Here is a 15,922-nt window from a genome sequence, read left to right as displayed (position 1 = left end):
ATGTGTTGCAAAGGCGATAATGATTATATTAGAAGGAGTTTTAGATCATATTGTCTCGAACCTCCATGGTAAGGAGACTCCATATGCATTGTTGAAGGCATTGATAGACCTATTTCAAAACAACAGTGGCCATAGGAAGCTGCCACTAAAGGACAAGATCAAGAAAATCAAGATGGAGAAGGGTGACACAATACCAAAGAACTTGACCAAGTTCACCTAATGTCGAGATGATATTGGAAGTGTTGATGTTACAGTTGTTGAAGACGATCTGGTCAGCTTAGCACTTCTAGGACTTCCCAAGAGCTGACATAGCTACCAGGACTCAGTAAATGGGAGGGAGAAGCTACCAGAGTGGGAGCATTTGTGGTCTAACTTCGTGCAAGAAGAGATTCAATGGAAAACCAGAGATGGATCCTCATCCAAGCATGATGATGAGGAGAACTATGCCTTCGCTGGAAAGGTGAAGAAAGGGAAAGGGAAGTCATCCCATTCAAAATCAAATTCCATTCAGGGTGGAAAGAAGAAGGACATGTCGAAGATTAAATGTTTTCACTTTCACCAGCTGGGACACTACACCATGAAGTGTCCGTACAAGAAGGCCAATAAGAATCCCTCAGGAGGAGCGGCAGGTGAAGCTCTTGCTTCACAATTCGTGTTGGATTTCACCCTCATCACTTGCATGGTGACATCCATGATGGGTAGTGTGTGGTATCTGGATGGTGAAGCCTCATTCCATATGATCAGAAACAAAGAATTCTTCAGTGACTTGGAAGAGAAGGACCTCCAGATGCACATCGAAATGGGAAATGATGGAAGAAATAACGCGACCAACATCAGTACTGTTACCTTTCAGAGGGATTTTGGTTCTCCTCTCACATTAAAAGATGTCATGTATGTTCCAGGTTTGAAGAAGAATTTGATTTCAGTTGCCATGTTGGAGGACTGTGGCTATGATGTGATATTTAGAAAAGGAAAGGCTTTCCTTCGTCACATAGCCTCAGGACAAGTGAAGTGGATCGGGGTTTGGGTGAAGAACCTCTACAAATTGGATGTAGAAGATTGTGTTGCTTTGAGCACAAAAGCAGAGAAGGTGCAGAGCCGAGACATCAATGAGTTGTGGCATAGAAGATTGGGTCACTTACACCATGAAGATTTGAAGATCATGCAACAAATTTCTACAAGACTTCCCAAGGGTACACTAGAGTAGAGAGACACATGCAAAGGGTGTACATTAGGGAAGTACACCAAATATACCTTTCATGATAAGGATAGTCAAGTGCAAGCGATCCTTGAAAGAGTTCACTCAGATGTGTGTGGACCGTTCTCGACAGCCTCCATGGCCAAGCATAGGTATTATGTAATATTTGTAGATGATTTTTCTCGTAAGTGTTGGATTTTCTTCATGCAGAAGAAATATCAGTCATTCGCTAAATTTTGTGAATTTAAAGCACTTGTTGATAAAAACACTAGCAGGAACGTTAAAGCTCTTAAGAGCAATAACGATGGAAAATATGTGTTGAATGAATTTAAGAACTTTTGTACATCAAAAGGAATTCGACGGAAGTTAATAGCACCCCATAAAACACAATAGAATGGGGTGGCTGAAGGAAGAACAAAAGTATTGTGGGAGCTGTCGGGGAAATGTTACATGATCAGGGCCTACCGTTGCACTTGTGGGCTAAAGCATGCAACACAACTATATATCTGCAGAACAAGATCCCTCATCGGATTCTTGATATGAGTACACTAGAAGAATATTTTTCAGGTAAGAAACCATATGTAGCACACTTCAAGATCTTTGGTTCATTGGTCTATTTTCATGTTACCAAGGATGCAAGGAAAAAGCTAGAACCAACAATTGAGTTGGGCATATTTGTAGGGTACACTGATACACCTCACAACTATCGAGTGTACCTGTCATCTCATAGGATGACAGTGGTTTGTAGAGATGTGAAGTTCGATGAAGATAATGTCGTGAGATGTTTCCTTGAGAGGGAGCTTCAGTTGCATGGAGAAGAGGAGCTTTTAGCTCCAAAAGTAGAACCTCGGGATGATGTGGAGCAACCACATGCAGAGGATTGGAGAGTGGAAGCACCCAGTCATGTAGAGACTTCCAGAGATGGAAGGAAGCACACCAGAGAGGCTAACAAATTGATGCATGATGTTATATAGAATGTGGGAGCACCCACATCACAATGCAGGTAGAGGAGGTCACCATATCGGTACACTAGCTACATGGCTCTGATGAGCAAGAGTGTAGAGATTGAGCCATCATCATTCAAGGAAGCAATGAAAAAACCAGTATGGGTTGATGCCATGGTTGAGGAGTATGACTCCATTATTAGAAACAATGTTTAGGAAGTGGTACTAAGACCAAACAACAAGTCAGTGGTGAGTTCCAGATGGCTTTACAAGGTAATGCAAGCGAAAAATGGGAGTGTGGAGAAACACAAGGCCATATTTGTGGCCAGAGGGTTCTCTTAGGTGGAGGGAATTGATTATGAGGAGACCTTTGCTCCAGTGGCAAGGTACTCTTCAATCAGATCTATTCTAGCACTTTTAGCGCAAATGGGATGGATGTGAAGACAACATTCCTCAACGGTGTGATTGAGGAAGAGGTGTACATTGAGAAGTTGAAAGGATTTGAGACCTTCAACAGAGAGTCACATGTGTGTAGACTCAAGTGAGAATTGTATGGATTGAAACAAGCACCTTGTACTTGGTACACCAGGATCAACAACTATTTCACCAGGTTGGGCTTCATAAGAAATGAAGCAGATGTAAACCTTTACCATATTATGGTTGTTATGGTCCTATAATTTATAGGATCTCAAGGTAATTGAGTATTGTATCTCACGAATATTATTTTGGTAAATACTTGTCAATTTGCCAATGATTTCCAAATAAAAGAAAAAGAATTAAAAAATTAAAAGAGGGTATAAATAAGAAAAAGAGAAAACAAAAAATATTGAAAAAGAAGAAAAGATTGAACCCCACCAAAAGAAAGAAAAGTCAAAAAAGAATAATATTAAAAGTGTTGCAAGTCTAAATGCCACTACTCATAGATAGTTTTGCTTCATTACTGAAAAATAAAAAGTTGTGTGCAACTTGTTCAAAATGCCACAATCACTAGCTTTTAGTTTAATCATACAGTGTAATCATGATTAAACACCTTAAAATTTTTGTAAATCAAGATAGAGAATAAAGACTTACCCAACAGTTTAATATGGGTGAATCATTAATTAAGTAGAAAATGACATTGATCCAACTATTTAATCTAGATCAATAAAATAAATAAGGAATAGGTTAGGTAGTTTTTTGTTATGTATAAAAGAAAATAAAATGGGTTTGCTAGTCTAAGTGCACCCTAGAGTGAAAAATAAAAAATGCTAGTTTAGCTAAGGGTAGGTAGATAACATCATTTGTAAATATTTGCCTATATCATTTTTATCCAAAGTTTGATTATAGGATAAAGAGGAAAATATATGCACCATGAATAAAGTACTTTATATATTTTCATTTTCTCTTATCCTAAGTCGGGAATGCAAAGGTTAAAAGAGCAAGCGGACAAAGATTTCTTTGTCACTTAAGGTTAAAGTATAGCAGCATTGAAGGCATCGGGATGTGATCCTGCACTTGATCAATGGACCTCATCCTCTTTCGGCCCCTCCTCATCATCCTGCCTTTACTCCGGGGGGGTGTCCAAAAAGTTGTTTCACTTGTCGGGCCCCATCCCTTACGTGTCGCCCTCTTGTGATTTTGTACCCCCCATCACTAAACCATAAACCACCTGCTACCCCCTCTGGAAACCACCTTTCCCTCATCCGCTCTACCACAGCCCCACCATGATTCCCCCGCCACTCTCCGTTCGCCACATTGCATAATTGTTAAACCAATTAAATTTTTTCTTGACCAAAACGACCATTCTCTGTTAGATGTGGATTCACTCGGGTAACCATTCAAGCCTAACGGTCCATGCCATTTCAATGGGGCGATTCGCTACAACTTTTAAACTTGTTGAACCCATCTCTTTCTTTTCTTTATTACTCGTCATGTCGCTCTCTTGCATTTTACTGTCTGTCTTCTGTTATCCACAATTTTCCACAGCGATCACTTTCAGAGTTTTTATGCGACCAAATCACGAAAGAAATTGATATTTCCTCTTCCTTTTCACCTAAAAGTTCGATTATTCAACTGTGCTCGGTAAGCTCCTCTGTAAATTCCATCTTGTTCATGGATTTTTGCAGTCATGCCTCCAAAGACTAAGACTCAAGATAAACCTATTAATCCTTTGATTCCCCCTTTTGTGGATTTAGATCATATACCTTTCGCTGATAGGGATTACAGGATAAATGAAGCCCAGTGTGACTATGATTTTCTTGAGTTATATTGTTGGCTGGAAGATAAACACATAGACAAAACTGATGAAATTGGGCTCTGGGAGTCCAACCTCCCCCATTATATTTTCCCCTTGACATTCCAAGCCCCGGATTTTACCAAAAGATGTCAAGCATGCTATGTCCCTACCCAAAGAGCCATCATTGCCCCTACAGGTGACATTCTTTTCACAATTACAACCCAATCCATTGACCAAATGATGTTGGCCCCCACTGTGGAAAATGTTGCTCCTTTCTCTCTAGAAGCCCTCACCCAGCTTTATCAAAAGCTGGATTTTGCCACCAGAGCCAAAATTTTTTAGATTTTCTTGCCAGAGAATGCCCAATTACCCAAAAAGAATCCTCCATATCCTTCTTCCATCTTCCCTGATCAGGCCAAGCAAATTATATCCATGATCTCCTACATTTTAGGCTATTATTCTGATCACTGGGTAGATGAGCCTATTTTAGGATTTCTCTCCATATTTTCCACAGACAACAAACCCTCCTTGGTGTTTAATTTCAGTCAATTCTTGGCTGATAGTATTCATGAGCAGTTCATAAAATTTCCTATAGAACAGGCATTCAATTACACCTCTATTTTGATTTATATGTCCCTCTAATATCAGACAGACAAATTCAAGTTTGCATCAAGAAGCTTGATGATGCAGGAAACCAACAGCCAGTAATATTTTGGACCTCATTAGTCATGAAAGAACAAAATGAATTCACCTATAAGCAGTTCATTGGAGATTTTGTTCATCCAGCCATGAACATTCTGAACAATACAGTATAGCACAGGATCAGTGAGGAAATCAAGAGAATTCTACACCTAACAGATCAGACAAAGACTGGGGATTGGAATTTATACCAAAATTGCACAAAAATCAAGATGTATGGATGTGAATCAACCCCCTATAAACTCCCCAAATACCTCCCAATGAGGATTTTTTCCCTGGAGTATATCAAACAGATGCTAAATTCAGATGACATCCACTTTATAGTGGGCAAGAAGAAGTCACAGTTTAGAATAAAGACATAGGTGGGCTCGTTTGTGTGCAACACAAGGACAACAGGTGAAGAGGCTGATAGAATGCTTAAAGAAATGAATTTCAATGTGAGCTTTACATGGTCTTATGACCCCTGCGAAATCATTTCAAAGCTCGGAGTAGAGAATAAAAAATACTCCTTACATTCATACTCCAAGACCATAAATAGAGCAGTATGCCAATTAGCTAAGGTGGACAAAAAGTACCTTACAGGAAGCTGAAGACCAATTAGTTTCTACTTCTAGTTTGCAGATTCCCATTCCTTAGGAAAAATTAAGCAAAAGATAGAGGGAGGTAGGATCATCATCGACAACTGGGAGTGAAGCTAAAGAATTCAGGATCAGCTACAGGAAGAGAGCAAAGTTAACTCCTAGAGTAAAATTGGACAAAGAAACCGAAGAGCAGGATGCTATCATCATCACAGATTCACCACCTACAACTATCAAATTCACAACATCTCCTACTGGACCTTCATCTTCACAAGGTCACAAGGAAACTGAGCTAGAATCACAAAATGTCCAAACAGAAAAAGAGAAGACAATTTTTTACAGTATAGGGAGATAAAGCTCAAGAATAAAATTCTAAAAAATAACACTTATAACCAATTATGGAAGTAGACCTCTAGCTCACAGAGTAGATTACACGGAGCATGGAAAAATGCAGATGGCCTTTCTTGAGGCCCAGATTCCACAGCCAAAATCAACAGCAAACTACAAGAGCACCACTTTTGAATTCAGCATAGAGGTTATACATCCCATTGATCAAATGGAGATGCACAAGCAAACTAGTTAAATGATAACCTCCACTTTGACTAACACTGCTATGTCACTTTCTAAATTGCAGGTTTCTTTTGCAAATGTCTAGTCACAGTTGAAAATGGAGAAAGTGTCCTCCTTAGCCAAAGATAACATGATCAAGTATTTGGAAGACTTGGTGATTAAGATAGGGTATGACCCTAAAGATGCCAATGTTGTTGAAGATATTATTAAAAATAATAACTTGGACATTATAGCCTTAAGAAAGCATCTCAAGCTACCAGCCATAGAGGATCCAATGACCAAGGATATTGAAGAAGGTGAATCACAGAAAGCAGATATGATGAAATTGATCATAGAACATAATATACAGATTAGGTCGATGGAGCCAAAGATGGAAAAAATGATAAAGGAGAAGGAAGAGAGTCTGAAGATGGTCATTGTCCCCTTGGATGCCATACCTATTTCTTAGCTTCCATCAACACTGGCAACCGCTACAGCCACTTCTTCCACTCAAGCTATGAGTGTTGAACAAGTAACAAAGACACTGGAGAACATATCACTCCAGTCAAAGGAGATTGAGACTTTGCAGGGCCAACTCAAGGCTCTAGAAGTGCAAAAGGCCAAAGCAGAAGCAGCTTGAGTTACTGAAATGCAGAAATCCCAAAGGTTGTTGGAGAAGTTGCAGAAGGTAGAGAGAGACACTTTAATTGGGCATACGTTGGCCCAAGCCAAGGAAACCACTAGATGAACATACTGGACTCTATGAATGAGATTTGGCCTTCTATCTAAATCATATCTGAGTAGAAAGAGCTAATAGAAAAGTCTACATAAACTATTGTGCAGGGAAGAGAAAAGCTGGGAGAGATGCCCACAGAAGCCTCTAACATAATCAAGTTCTTAAACTCAAAGTCCAAGTATGAACTTGAAGAGGTAGGGATCAGTGATATAACTACCATCATTTCGGAAGTCAAGAAAGTATTGGCAAAGGGAAATCTCATTGATCGGTTGGAAGAAAGGTGTGAAACCTTGGAGTTGCAAGTAAACAGGTTCACAAACAGAATTGAAGCTTTGATCCAAAAAGGACTTCCAAGCATCTATGTGATAAATGACAAATTGATCACTTAGGAATATTATGTCCTGAAAATGAAAGAAATGGCTAGAAGCATCATTAAGGTCAGTGGGATTAAGGGTAGTATGACAGTAAAGGCCTTTTTGGAAACCATGTCAAACGATTTCTCTGTACAAAACGAAGTAAAACACATTTTCACTATGAAGCCAACCTTCACCAAGTACACAGAGGTAGATGAAATCTACCGCAGGGTAACAAAATTGACAATAGCAGATGAAAGTAGATGGGAAGAATTGGTCGATTTACTGGATTGAAGGATAATTCAGCGACAATAAAACAATTTCCAGCGCAGCAACTAGCACAACGATTAGTTCAGCTTCGCAGTATTGTTTCGGGTTGACTCAACAACCGAAACCATCAAAACAGGGCCACCTTTCCTTTCAGTTGCCTACGTGCCCTATTTGCCTGTTAGAATTAGACGATCTTGTTTGTAATTAGGCTAATAATACATTGTTGGTTTGACATCGATTTTTGTAAAGGATTTTTTGTAATTTTCATTATAAATACTTCACTGTTTGAAGTATTAAGGGTTGATTTCCAAATGTAATTTCCTTCTACATATTGTAATTTTCAAAGTACTGGAGCATCAATAATACAAGGACCTTTCACAGGATTCATGTGGTACACTAAATGGTGACGTGTCTCTTCTGTGTATTTGTTTAAACATTGTTTTCCCTTTCTCTATTATTCTAAATTTCTGAATAAATCAACAGAAACTGTGATAAATAGGAGTTGTTACTGAGAGCACCCTATTTTGGTTGTTTATAATTTTAATGTTTTCCACTGAAGTCAGATCAAGGAATTCTTAATTGCTCCTTGGTTTCCACTAAACCTTACATTTCTTTTGTTCCACAACTCATTTAATTCCTGAAAAGATCTAGTTAGTGCAACCTAGTTTGCCCCATGAGAACTCCTCTAAAAATTAATGCAAAATCCAATTTAATTTATAGACTCCATAGCCCAATGGAATTATAACACTCAAATCAACCAAACTGCTCAAATTAAAACAATCAATACATCCATAACTAGCCTAAAATTCACATAAAAACAAAGCTAAATCAAATAGAGAGATCCTTCTCTGAAGCTGGCCGGGCTAGATCCCAGCTTCCAAAGTGGTCTTGATGTTGTCTAATGTGTTTACTCCCTCAACCTCAAAAATACAGAACGACAACAATGATTTAAGGTAAATTGTTCATTATAGTATTATATGTCGATGATTTAATTCTAATAGATGATAAGAAGCTGGTAAAATCTTGCAAAGAGGATCTTGCAAGAGAATTCGAGATGAAGGACATAGGGCTCATGCATTATTTCCTTGTTATGGAAGTATGGAAAGGATATGAGGAACTATTTGTCTCTCATGACAAGTATGCCAACGAGATATTGAAGAAGTTGCACATGGAGAGCGGTAAACCCATGGAGACTCCTCTCGCAGGGAATTGGAGGAAGGAAGATGCTACTTTAGGTGAAGTAGTGGAGGTTACTATTTACAGGTAGCTTGTGGGTTTGCTTATGTATTTGGTGAACACATGACTAGACATATGTTTTGGTAGTTAACCAGCTTAGTTAAGCAATGGTTAAACCAACCAAATTATATTGGAAGGCATCTAAACATGTGTTGAGATACTTTAGAGGCACCACTCAGTTTGGTCTTTGGTACAGATAGACAAAGGAAGTGAAGCTTCAAGGCTTCACACATGTAGATTAGGCAGGGAGTCCATCCGACAGGAAGAACATATCAAGGGGAATCTTTAGTATTAGGTCAACAATGGTTTCTTGGTACAACAAGATTCAGAGATCAGTTGCACTCATTTCAGCAGAAGCAAAGTACATGGTTGCTAGTCAAGCAACTTGTGAGGATATCTAGATGAGGAAGATCCTTGTTGAGTTATTTGGTCAGGAGATGGATCTTACAATGATTTACTGTGACAACCAGAGTTGTATCAAACTCTATGAGAATCTAGTTTTTCATGATCGGTCCATGCATATCGACATCCGATATCACCATCTACGAGATTGTGTTTAGAGGAGAATCATGTTGCTGGAGTACATTCCTATAGAGGAACATGATGCAAATATTTTGACAAAGGCATTGTCAAGATGCAAATTCAAGTTTCATAGATGCGAGATCGAGGTAGCAGATAATCCCTTTCTTATTGAGAGGGAGTGTTGAAAATGCAACAAGACAATCCTAATTTAATTTTTGTCCATGAATTAAATTGGGAATAAAATTGTAATTCCACATCTCATGACAACTTGTATTAGTTAACTAAGTTAATTTGACTTAGTTGGCTTAGTTAATTCGTGTTGAGGGTCTAACTAGAGTCATGTATAGTGTCTCTTGCTTTATAGAGGCCCTAGTTGAGTTTATTTTGAGTTGTAATTGATTAATTAAGTTTAACTAAGTTAAAGGCAGTTAAACTAGTTCCAACTGTTGGAGGAACTAGTGGGAGGTCTAGTAGTGTGGTGTTGCCTGCAGTGGAGTGCGGTGTTGTCTACAATGATCGACCAGTAAACTGATGATTTACTCATAAATAACTCATGCATTTCAGATATGAGAGTTACACAGTTGAGATTGGAGTTCAGGGAAAATGTACTATCAGTTGTATAATCCTCTGAATTGTATAGGTGGTGCATGAAGTCAGAGGAAGGCCTATGAGGATTGTGCAATACCAATTAAGGAATTTCCCAAATTAATAGGGGGATAATTCTAGAGGAAACATTGTAAGGAAATAGGGAGTTGGGAAAACATAAAATTGGTTAAGTATAGGTCTAGGCTTGTCTAGGAAGCAGTGAGACTAATAGAGATAGTGCAGAGGTTGCTCGAGATTGAGCAAAGCATTGTAATCTTCTCATATTTTCTAACTAATGCATTATACATATAGCAGGGCTTTTTAGTTGTGGCTTTCCCTAGGAAATCATTGTGTAATGTGTTAATTGAATTAATTCTCTTGTATGCTTCGTGATTTCGTGACTGTTTAATTGTTTCCACTGATAAGTAGAGTAGAGTCACGTCTATTGTTTTAGCATATTTCAATTAGCAGTTTGAATCTACAAGGAATTTCTACAATATCTGCAAATCCTCCAAAGCTTATTCACCTTTGCGACAAGCCTCCAACTAGAAATGTTTAGGACCAAGCTTGATCCAAGTGGATATTGGTGGCCACCCACCTATTCCACTTGGACCCCCAACACTGCCTCTTTCAGTTTTTCAACTTCCTTAATTGTAGCATAGTTTACTATTTTTAGTAGTTTTTCAGTTCTTGAACTTCCGGAGCCGTTTTGAGGCCCTAAACGACGTTTTTACGGAAAACAAAGAGATTGGAAACGTCCCAATTTAAGTTCTTTGTTTGTTTGTATTTGGCCTCTTCAAAATCTTCGAAACAAGGCATTATGATAGCCAAACGAAGATCATTTGCCAAAGTTATGACCCCAAGAAGTTGATGTACCAATTTACCCAAACGGGACCCACAGTTTTGACGCTTCATCTCCTAGGGTTATGTTTTTGGACTTTTAGGGTTTTCCATTGTTTCTCAATAATAAATAGGCCTTTGAGCCTCATTGTAACACAGTTCAAAGGCATGTAGCAACTAGATCTCTTCTCAGAGATAAACTACCATTGCCCGAACTAGTCTTATTTACATTTTGTTTGTAAGCATATTTTAGTATTTGATATTAATGAAATGAAGTGTTATTTCTATTGCATCTTTGTATTTATGGTTATATCTATAATTTTTTGCATTCTTGTTTAAATATGGATCAATGGTATCAGAGGGTCTGCTCTTTCTCTGTTTTTCTTTGCATGTCCCCAACGAGGTTGGCATATAAGGAGTTAGGGCTCGATGTGGTTAAACCTTTGCAAGGTTAGCCTCACAAATCCCGATGACCTCCCATGGCGGAAGAAAAGAAAGACAAGGGTGCAGGAGATCCTTTCAAAATGTTGCTCGAGGAAGTCCTTGAGCGACAGAGGGACGCGATGATGGATAACTTTTCCCATATCCTTCGACTGCTACCCACAGGTGACACATCTTCACCAGCAGCCACTCTGGAGGTACCACTCCTTTTAAGGTACAATTTAACTTCGATATTCCCATATTTGAAGGCTTGATAGATGTAGATGTCGTAGATAGATGGTTAAATTTGTTGGAAGGATATTTTTCAGTTCATGACTTTTCCAATCAGGAAAATATTACTTATGCACTTCTTAAAGCCGCCCCACACGTCAAGGACTAGTGGGAAACCTACTGTGAACAAAAGGACGAGAGTGAACCCTCGTTTTTTTCAGTCGCACCCACTTGGGATTCTTTCTGAGATGCCATGAAGGAACAATATTACCTTGCCGAAGCTATGAAGATAAATACATAAAGTGGACCATGCTACGACAGGGAAGGGACCGAGATGTGCCGGAGTTCACAAATATTTTCCATACCCTTCGCACGAAATTGGGTATCAAGGATACTAAGGGGAATTTGGTGCTCAAATACCGCGACTGTCTACATAAGTACATCCAGGACGAGATGGAGTTCATGGACATTTCCTCGCTCAACACGGTGTATTGGTATGATGTCAAGATTGAGAAGAAGTTTAAACAGAAGAAGCGGGACTTTGGATCCGCAAATCCAAAGCAAGGAAAAGGTGCCCCCAAACCACAAAACAAAGGACCAAGCCAAGGTAGGGCTACCCAAGACAGCCCGTTGAAGCCATAAGCAAATAACAACACCATGAAGACAAAGAAGGACACGAAAAAATGGTGTGAGTTCCATAAAATCTCCACTCACAATATGAGTGAGTGTCGGGCCAAGCAATCACTGGTGGCTGAGCTGAAGGCTTCTAAATCAGACGCATGTTCTGACTTTGAATCAGAACCCGATAAGGGAACTAAAAAAGGGAAGAAAATCATTGATGTGGAGTCGAGTGCCACCATGGCCACCACCAAGATCCAGAAGATTGAGCCTGAAGATCCAAAGGAGGGGGAACACCTTTTCCCATAGATGTGGGTGAAGGGTTCTCTGCTACAGTTCATTATCGACATCGAGAGCCAAAAGAACCTCATTTTAGTAGAGGTCGTGAAGTGGCTTGGCCTAAAGACTACAACATATCCACAGTCATACACCATCGGGTGGCTTCACCAAGGACGATATCTTCGCCTCAGCCAACATTGCCGCCTTCCCTACAACATCTATCCCTTCACATATGAGGTAGTATGTGATGTTTCTCCTCTTGAAGTTTGTGATGTATTTTTAGGAAAAGCATACTTGTGGAAGCAACATGTTGTATATGAGCCTAAACCTTGCTCTGTGATTATTACCTTGGCCAACAAGTTGTACAGGATACCGGAGGTAGCCCCACCTACCTCCATCTCTTTTCTCATTGCAAAGCCATGCAATAAGATGAAGGTATGGCCAAGGCTTCCAGGCAGGGCTCCTCTGCACAACAACAATAGATGGACAAGGTTGTGGAGGAGTACAAGGATATTTTTGCCTCACCTACAGGGGTACCTCTACACTGTTAGGTCAAGCACTCCATTGATCTAACCCTAGGTGTGTCATTGCCCAATGGGTCAATCTATTGGTGCTCTATTCTAGAGAACGATGAGATCAGGAGGTAGATTCAGGAACTATTGCAGAAAGGGCACATTAGGCCAAGCTCATCACCCTGTGGGAGCTCGATTGTATTGGTACAGAAGAAGGATGGGACCTGGAGGCTCTGTATTGACTACCAAGCGTTGAACAAGATCACTGTCTGGAATAGGTACCCAATCCCGCAGATTGATGACCTTCTTGACTAGCTCAAGGGGGCCAAATATTTCATTAATATTGACTTGCAGTCAGGTTATCACCAGGTGGTTATCGAACCCTCTGATGTGTGGAACACTACCTTCAAATCCAAGGAGGGCCTTTTCGAATGGTTGATCATGCTGTTTGGATTGACGAACGCCCCGGCAACCTTCATGAGACTGATGGATGACATCTTGCGACCCTGCACCAATGCATTCGTGGTGATGTATTTGGATGACATCTTGATCTTCGGCCAGAGTTGGGACGAACACCTCCACCATATTCGACAGGTCCTTCAAACCCTGCGACAACACAAGCTGTGTGCTAACTTGGAGAAATGCACCTTTAGCTTGACCCAGGTTCAATATCTAGGGTACATAATTGATGAGCAGGGTGTACATGTGGACCCATCCAAGATACAAGTCATTCGGGATTGGCCAGCCCCAACCACTCTAACAGAGCTCCGCAACTTTTTGGGTCTTGCCAACTTCTACCGTAGGTTTGTGTTGGGGTTCTCTCATATCACTTGTCCTTTAAGTCAAGTCGCCAAAAGCGGAGCAAAAGTTTTTTTTTTTTTTTTGGTCTGAAACCTAACAACAAGCATTCTTTGAGTTATAGAATCACCTCTATTTTGCACGAGTGCTCACATTACCATACCTGCAACAACCATTTGAGATTGACATAGATGCCTCTGACTATGCTATTGGTGTGGTTCTTACTTAGCATGGGCATCCAATGGCTTACAACAATGAGACACTTTCATACACAGTTTGAAAGTACCCCACTTACGACAAAGAAATGTGTTTCATTGTGCAGGCCTTCCGTCAATGGAAGCATTACATTCTGGGGAAGGAAACAATCATCCACATAGACCACCGACCTGTACAGTTCATACAGACACAAGGGAAGTTGTGGAACAATCGCCATCAGAAATGGTCGACCTAACTGCAATAGTTCCATTTGAACATTAAGTATAAGAATGGCATCACCAATAATGTCGTTGATTACCTCAGTCGACCACTGGTCATGGTGCTGATCACTGTGCTCGACTCCTATGGGCACAAGACATCGGGGTGGTTACATATTTACAAGAGCGATCCAGAATTCAACAACACATACCAGACACTCTTGGAAGGGAAGCAAGTTCCAAGTTTTCACCTTCAGGATGCATTGTTATGCCACCCGGGACACATTTGTGTTCCTTCAAGCGAGTGTGCTAAGATGATTTAGGAGGTGCACTATAGTTGGGTCATTGGACATTTCAAAGTAAAGAAAACATTGGCAGTATTGTAGAAGCATTTTTGTTGGCCAAAACTCCATCAGGATGTTGGGAAGTACATTAGATCTTGCACCGGCTGTGCCATTGCCAAACCAACCATCAAGAAGCAAGGCCTGCATACTCCTCTACCTACTCCTAGTCGTCCTTGGGAATCTGTCTCCATGGATTACATGTCAGGCCTTCCTTCTACTGAGCACGACAATGTTTGCATTTTCGTGGTCATCGACAAATTCTTTAAGATGGCCATCATGGCGGCCTGCAAGAAGATTATCACAGTAGAGGCCACTGCTAAGCTCTTCTTTGAGCAAGTGTGGGTACACTTTGGGATCCCACAGTCCATTGTCTCAGATCGGGACAATAGATTCTTGAGTGCATTTTGGTCAAGTCTCTGGTTGATGCTAGATACAAAACTTACTAAGTCCACGACTTTCCATCCCCAAACTAATGGCCAAACAGAGGTTGTCAACAGGATGATCGTACACATTCTACGCATGTACAACTCGAAGCATCCACACACATGGGATGAAAGCCTCCCCTATGTCCAGCACAGCTACAACAGAGCTCTCCACAGCTCAACGGGCCATAACCCCTTTCAGGTAGGGCTGGGATTTCAGCCATTATGTCCCATTGATGTGGCCATACCATTTGCAGCTACTCAGGTAGATTTGGCTCATGTCCAATCCGAAGCTGACAGGGCTAACAACTTCATTGAGCATATCCAATACATCCACTAAAAGGTCCATGATATATTGGATATAGCCAATGCTAAGTACAAGCAGCGCCATGATCAGCACCGGGTATCGCCCGAGTTCCAGGTGGGTGGCAAAGTTTGGCTACATTTGCTGAAGGAGCATCTCGCTGGACCCCACCGCCAGCCTCGCCCACCCTGATATGGGCCATACACCATCACCAAGGCTGAAGGGGACAATGCCTTTGAGCTTATCATTCCACCATTCCTTGGTCTGCACCCATTGTTCAATGCAGACCGCCTTCTGCCATACTTTCCACCATTGCTGGACACATCCGTTGTTGCAGAATAGCTCACACCAACAAAGCTAAATCCAGACTGCATGGAACAGGCCACCACTGATCGGGTCATGGACACACAGATCAAGAACACTCGCCAGCAGAAGATCCAACTATATCGGGTTGTCAAAGTTGGCCAACTCCTTCACCAAGGCAAGTGACTCACCAGGGACCAAGTTTAGCAGAAGTTTCCCCACCGCATGAAGACACTCAACACAATGGGGACCATTGTTTCCTAAGGGGGGAGGAATGATCCAAGTGGATATTGGTGGCCGCCCGCCTATTCCACTTGGACATCCAACACTGTCTCTTTCAGTTTTTCGGTTTCCTTAATTGTAGCACAATTTACTATTTTTGGCAGCTTTTCGGGTCCTGAACTTCCGGAGCCGTTTTGTGGTCATAAACGACGTTTTTAGGGAAAATGGATAGACCAAAAACGTCCCAAACGAACATACTCTTTTTTTTAGCCTTCTCTTCGAGATCTCCGAAACGAGGTATTATGATATCCAAACAAAGATCGTATGCCAA

The sequence above is a fragment of the Pinus tabuliformis genome, chromosome 2_2, assembly GCF_031772625.1.
Source record: "Pinus tabuliformis cultivar Carrire ecotype Pingquan chromosome 2_2, CPIR1, whole genome shotgun sequence".
In the NCBI taxonomy this organism is placed as follows: domain Eukaryota; kingdom Viridiplantae; phylum Streptophyta; class Pinopsida; order Pinales; family Pinaceae; genus Pinus; species Pinus tabuliformis.
This window is presented reverse-complemented; position numbering follows the sequence as displayed.